Here is a 6,892-nt window from a genome sequence, read left to right as displayed (position 1 = left end):
AATAAAATATGAGTTTTAGTGGTTTTAGTTATTAGTAAAATAAGACTTTAATGTTATAAAAATAAACTAGTGGAGTAATAACTAATTGTGGGAGGTAATAAGATTAAGAACAGAGAGAATTTCACACATAACTGATGTACTCATGCCAAGTGAATATCAATTAATGTATAGCAAGCACTGGCTTTACTGTAGTTCAATTTTTAAAAAGTTATAAAAGGACTGAATAATATCACAGTACATAGTAATATAGTAATGCCAAACTTCAATGAACCTGAACAGTAGCATTCACTTACATATTCAAATTACACAGTCATCTTTGTATATATAAACCTCAATTATTCATTAGTAGTAATAAGTAGCAATTATTAATAAATTTTTGATACATACTATTTTTATACTTTGAGTACTGAATATTAAGATGCTAATAAATTAGTTCATCAAAATAATGTATTGTTAAAAACAATTTTATTATTTGGTTTAAGAAAGTAGCATCATCCATCACATTAAATTAATAGAACTGATTTTATCTAATCTATTTGTAGCTTTATTTGTAATTTGTGATTTTTTTTCATTTTTGCTGTATTTGTATAAAAGTTACATAAATAAGGAGTTTATATCTTATTTATATTTGAATTCATTTAACAACTAAAATAATATAAAATATTTAAATCAACATATGGGAGTAGATAATTTTTTTTTGAAGGGTAATATTTCTCAAGTTTGAAAAACTTTGGGATACCAGTTAAGATCTTGGGTTCTACAGTCAAATAGACTGGAGTTCTAACCACTGTTTTTCACTTCTTAATTATTTTTATAAATAATTTCAACTTTTATTTTAGATTCAGAGGGTACATGTTCAGATTTTTTACATGGAAATACTGTGTAATGCTGAGGTTTGGGGTATGGATGATCCAATCAGCCAGGCAGTGAGCATAGTACCCAGTGAATAATTTTTAACCCTTTTCCTCCCTTCCCCTTCCCCGCTCTAGTAGTGCCCAGTGTCTGTTGTTCCCATCTTTATGTCCATGTGTATTCAGTTTAGCTCTCACTTAAAAGTGAGAACACGTGATGTTGGTTCTCTGTTTCTGTACTAATTCACATAGGATTATGGCTTCTAGCTCCATTCATGTTGCTGCAAAGGACGTAATTACATTCTTTTATATGGTTGTGTAGTATTCCATGGTGTATATGTACCAAATTTTCTTTATCCAATCCACCATTGATAGACACCTAGGTTGATTCCATGTCTTTGATATTGTGAATAAGACTGCATTGAACATATGAGTGCACGTGTTTTTTGGTAGGATGTTAATATTTGTTCTAACAGTAGCTAGTATTGAGACTTTGGACACATTACTCTACCTTTCTAACCTTCAGTTTCTTCATGTGTTAAACAGAAATAATAATAGTACTCACCTCATAAGATTGTTGTGGGATTAAATATTATAATTATGTGAACACTTATCACAGTCACTAACACATTTTAAAAGCTCAAAAATGTTAGATATTGATAGCTGTTATTGTGAACAATCGCAGTCTTTCTCACAGTGCACCTGGATTTGGCCTCAAAATCCTTGTCAACATAATGCTCAGGGAAGCTATTACAAATCAATTGGTGGTGGTTTTCAAATTGAAACATGTCTACCAATTGCTAGGTTAGCTATCATATCCATGCCATTAAATAAATAATACTCAATGCCAGTAATTATTAGAGAAAGTCCTACTACGTATAATTCTGGCAGTAATATATGCTAATCTTTATATGCCCTCTATAGGGCTGTAATTTGACACTTCCTTGGATTAAGATACCAGTACAATGTTGCTACAAACATTGTTTTGTATTTGGCAAGATTGTTGATGGTTAAGGATATCAAGTTTCAGTTAGGCAAAACAGGTTCAAGGCATCTCTTGTACAACATGACTGTAGTTAATAACGATGTATTGTAGACTTAAAAATTGCTAATAGAGTAGATTTTAAGTTTTCTCACCTCTCCAGAAATGATAAATATGTGAGATAATGCATATGGTAATTAGTTTAATATAGCTATTTCACAAAATGTACATATTTTAAAACATCATGTCGAATACCTAAAATATATAGAATTTTTATGTCGATTAATAATATTATAAGAATATGATTCCACTTCCAGCAATGTGGCAAACTAAATAACCTGAAAATCTTCCCTCTATCATACATTTAGAAATGTGAAATTATCTTATAATATATTCTGTGTGTGTGTGTGTGTATATATATATATAATTTAAAATATTTAGACATATGGTACTTAAATATACAGAAAATATACAATATTCTCTCTATATATACTGAGAATATATTATGAGAATTATAAGAGAATATATTTAAGAGAATATATAAGAGAATTAAGAGCTCAATAAGAGTTCATAAAAGAATAAAGAAATGCCTACAAAGCCCAAATGGAAAGGACACTCAAAAATAGTGCAAAATGGTGCCATTGTAGCTGTAGCTGCCCTGGAGGAAGTTGACTGGTCTCAGTAATCAAAGAAACATGAGTTTTAATGGCCTTGGGTTCACACAAAATGGGAAATTGTAATTCCCTAATGATTCTACCTAATGCCAGGAATCATTATAGGGCCTCAACCTCAGTGAATACATAGACTATAAAAACTCCACTTGGGGGCCAGGAGCAATGGCTCACGCCTGTAACCTCAGCACTTTGGGAGGTTGAGGAAGGTAGATTACCTGAGGTCAGGAGGATCACCTGAGGTCAGGAGTTCAGGATTAGCCTGACCAACATGGTGAAACCCCATCTCTACTAAAAATACAAAAATTAGCTGGAAGTGGTGGCGGATGCCTGTAATCCCAGTTACTTGGGAGGCTGAGGTAGGAGAATCGCTAGAATCCGGGAAGCGGAGGTTGCAGTGAGCCGAGATCGCACCATTCCACTCCAACCTGGGGTACAGGGCAAGACTCCGTCAAAAAAAAAAAGGAAGAAAAGAAAAGAAAAGAAAAGAGAAGAAAAGAAAAGAAAAGAGAAGAAAAGAAAAGAGAAGAAAAGAAAAAGAAAGAAAGAAAAAGAAAGAAAGAAAGAGAGAGAGAGAGAGAGAGAGAGAGAGAGAGAGAGAAAGAAAGAAAGAAAGAAAGAAAGAAAGAAAGAAAGAAAGAAAGAAAGAAAGAAAGAAAGAAAGAAAGAAAGAAAGAAAGAAAGGAAAGAAAGAAAGAAAGAAAGAAAGAGCAAGCAAGCAGGCAAGCAAGCTCCATTTATCATATAATAAAAAATACAACAAGGAAGTTTTCTGTTGTTGTTGTTGTTGTTGTTGTTTCACTCTTTGCCTAAGTGACAAATAAAAAGTGTTCTCTAAAAATTCATAACAATAGGACATAGGCTGCGCCTGTGCATGCGCAGGGCGAGGAGACCTTGGCTAAAGCGGCGGAGGCGCCCAGTGGAGGTGAAAGCATTGGCGGAAGGAAAGCACAGCGGTAAAAATGCAGAGCTGGAGTCGTGTTCCCTTCTCGCTTGGGAACTCCCGTCTCGCCTCGGGTTGCAATGGACCCCAACTGCTCCTGAGCCGCTGGTTTCTCCTGTGCCTGCGCCGGCTCCTGCAAGTGGAAAGAGTGCACATGCACCTCCTGCAAGAAGAGCTGTTGCTCCTGCTGCCTTGTGGGCTGTGCCAAGTGTGCCCCGGTCTACATCTGCAAAGGGGCTTTGGAGAAGTGCAGCGGCTGCACCTGATGTCGGTTCAGCCCTGCTCCCAAGTATAAATAGAGTGACCCGTAAAATCCAGGATTTTTTGGTTTTTGATACAACCTTAACCCATTTGCTACATTCCTTTTTCTGTGAAATATGTGAGTAATAATTAAACACTTAGACTTGAAAAAAAAAATCATAACAATAGGCCTGCCTTCACCTGGTTAGGGAACCTGAATTTAGATTATCTGCAGTGTACTGCCAATAAATTAGAATAAAAATGTCTTTAGTCTGGTCGCAGCCCTTCATTGTTTCACAGAAACAATGTACATCTCAATGAAACAACATGTTCTCAGCTAGGGAAAAGGATTCCTTAAAGACTAGTACTTCTCAACATATGTTCAGGGACCATGAACATCAGCATCACCTGGAACTTGTTACAAATGCCCATTCTTGAGCCTCAACCAAGACCTACTAAATCAGAAGCCTAACCCTAACCCTAAGGAAATGTTGACATTTAACAATCTGTGTTTCAATAAGTCCTTCAGATGATTCTAATTCAAGCTGAAGTTTGATAACCACTTTTCTAGATAAAGCCCTACTGAAGATGAACCTACGATTCTAAGTCACAAAGCTTTCTAGAAAACTACATATCATAAGCAACTAAACTTCATCTGACCTGTAACAGAGTTTGGGACAAACTTCACAATGTTGCACTGCATGGGTTAAGAAATAAGGGTTACAAAGAACACTTGTATAAACTAAGGAAACCTACATATACAAGAGAAGAAAAGGTGTGAGACCCCTTTATTCTGGCATCACCAAGAAAGGTTTGCCAAGATCTGAAGGATGTTATTCCATAGTGTGGATCTATGACCCTGTAAAAGAAGATCACCCTCCTGTAATTCTACTGATTTTTAGGGCAACTGTGAGGAATCAGTCTTGTTAGTTGATTGCCACATAGATTGGTAGACATTAAGCTGTCTAGATTTCATGGGCCATATGTATAGAAAAATTTTATTGTGATACTAGCCACAAAGAATCTGGAAAACTTGGTGTACATGAGTACTTGTTTGGTAGAGGAAAACATAGGTCTAATAACAAACTGAATGGATGCAAACTCCCTTGCTGGTAAAAGGGAGAGCCTCCGGTTCCAGTGTGATCTTTGTCAAGTCAACACAAAGTGAATTCCCAGGGTCATTTTCAGACAATCTTGTTCATTGCATCGCAACCACTAAAGACAAAATTAATAATCTTGGAGATAAATCTAAGAAAGGTATTCATAGTACAGCACAGAGAAATGAAGGGAAAATATGAGAGATTCAGATACATAGAAAACTGAATTAAAAGGTTCAACATACATGAATTTTGAATTACAGAGAAGAGAATACATAAAATAGAAAAGTGACAACAGTCAAAGAAAAGGAAGGCTTATATTTTACCCTGAATTATGAAAGACACAAATAATCAGAAGCAAAATCAGAGTTAAAACTGCAATGATAAATAAAACTAAATCCAAAGCTATACATATCAGGGTTAAACTGCACACTCAATATTAAAAAATCTTAAAATCATTAAGAGAGAAAAGGCATATTACCTACAAATAAAAAATAAACAGGAAACATCCCAGTAGTAATAGACATTAGAAGTGCATAAAACATCCTCAGTTTTGAAAGAAAGCTACTTAGAATTTTATATCTAGACAAATTATTTTTCAACAGTGATACCAATAAGTAACTATATAATAAAATCCAAAACAACTTAGTTGATGGTATAAGATCAAAGAATAGTGAAGTACTGGAAAATATGGTAAAACGGTAAGTGGTGGTTGAAGTTACAGCATTTTAATGTACTTATTCAGAAGGAGAATAAAAAAAGATATTGATTGACTTCACATATTGATTGACTTTAAACATAGAGAGCCAAGTAGGTATGCACATTTTAAAGGGAAATCACAAAACTAATAGAAATAGACTATCTTTCCACACAGTAGAGGGAAAATAAGAAAATATAAGGTAGAACAGGAGGGAAAAGAATGTATAGAAAAAGTAGGATAAGTAGAAAGCACATGGTAAGATAGTAGAAATAAATATATTCATATTTGTCATCACCACACATATAAATGGACTAAACTCACTAATTAAAAGGTAAGTATTGATGGATTGGGCAGAGAAACAAATTTATTTATAAATTATTCATGAGAGATACATCTAAAATACAAGTACATGCAAAGATTCAATGTGAAGAGATGGAAATGGACATGCAGGCAAATATACAAAAGAAGGCTGATAAGACTATCTTAATATTAGATAAAGCAAATTGTAAGGCAAAAAAAAAAACACTAGGAGTAAAGAGGGTCAATGCACAATGATATAGTGAACAATTTATCAAGACTATAGCAGTTTTAAAAGTTGAATGCATTTAATAGCATAGCCTGAAAATATTCAAAACAAAATTGAAATAATTATAAGAATTTGACAGTTCATAATCATAGTGGAGTATTTTCACACTTCTTTCTCAAGGACACATATTAAAGTATCTCTATGATATTCCATTAGTTTTTCTTATTTCATTCTATTAGCATGATAAATTTTTAAGGTTTAACAGAAAGAAAATTTAACTAAATGATACAGGAAGTTACTTCAGTATGATAAGATTGTGGTTTATTACTATTCTCCTTCATTTTAGGATTGTTCCAATATCCTATAATTCATACATATTATTTATATAAGTAAAATAAACTATTAAAATTTTACCTTAAAAATAAACAAAAAGTAAAAATAATTATTTCTCTAGCATATAGCATAATGCTTAGCACAGATTAGGCTTTCATTTAGAAATGGTTGAACTACACTCAAGATCATTTGAAAGACACTGTGGCAATATGTAGTAGAAAGAACACTCTTCTAGGAGACTTGGGTTTAGTAGAGCTCTGCCATTTACTATCTATATAGTCTTCAGAAATTCACAGTATATTTGCCTTACTTTAAAATGTATAGAATAAATTCTTTGCTGACAACCTCAAAAAACTATGATACTCAAATGAGATAATGTATGTAAACATGTTCTGGAAACAATAAAATTCAAAGAAATGCAGCCTACCGTTAAAAGTACACTCAGCTGAATAGGAGTTAGTTCATCAGTTGTCATTACCCCCACTTTTATGCAGTAAAACCCTGGCCATGAAAACTGTGCTGTATTTTGACAGAGAAACCAGGTACAAT

General features: G+C 33.7%; 1 pseudogene; it reads left to right on the top strand.

The window, feature by feature from the left end:
• The first annotated feature begins 3,527 nt into the window (after positions 1–3,527).
• Positions 3,528–3,713, top strand: LOC105483639 (metallothionein-1F pseudogene; annotated as a pseudogene).
• Positions 3,714–6,892: the final 3,179 nt, after the last annotated feature.

This window comes from Macaca nemestrina, chromosome X (assembly GCF_043159975.1).
Source record: "Macaca nemestrina isolate mMacNem1 chromosome X, mMacNem.hap1, whole genome shotgun sequence".
Classification (NCBI taxonomy): Eukaryota; Metazoa; Chordata; class Mammalia; order Primates; family Cercopithecidae; genus Macaca; species Macaca nemestrina.
The sequence above is the reverse complement of the archived record's forward strand: the minus strand, read 5'-3'. Positions and strand labels throughout refer to the sequence as shown.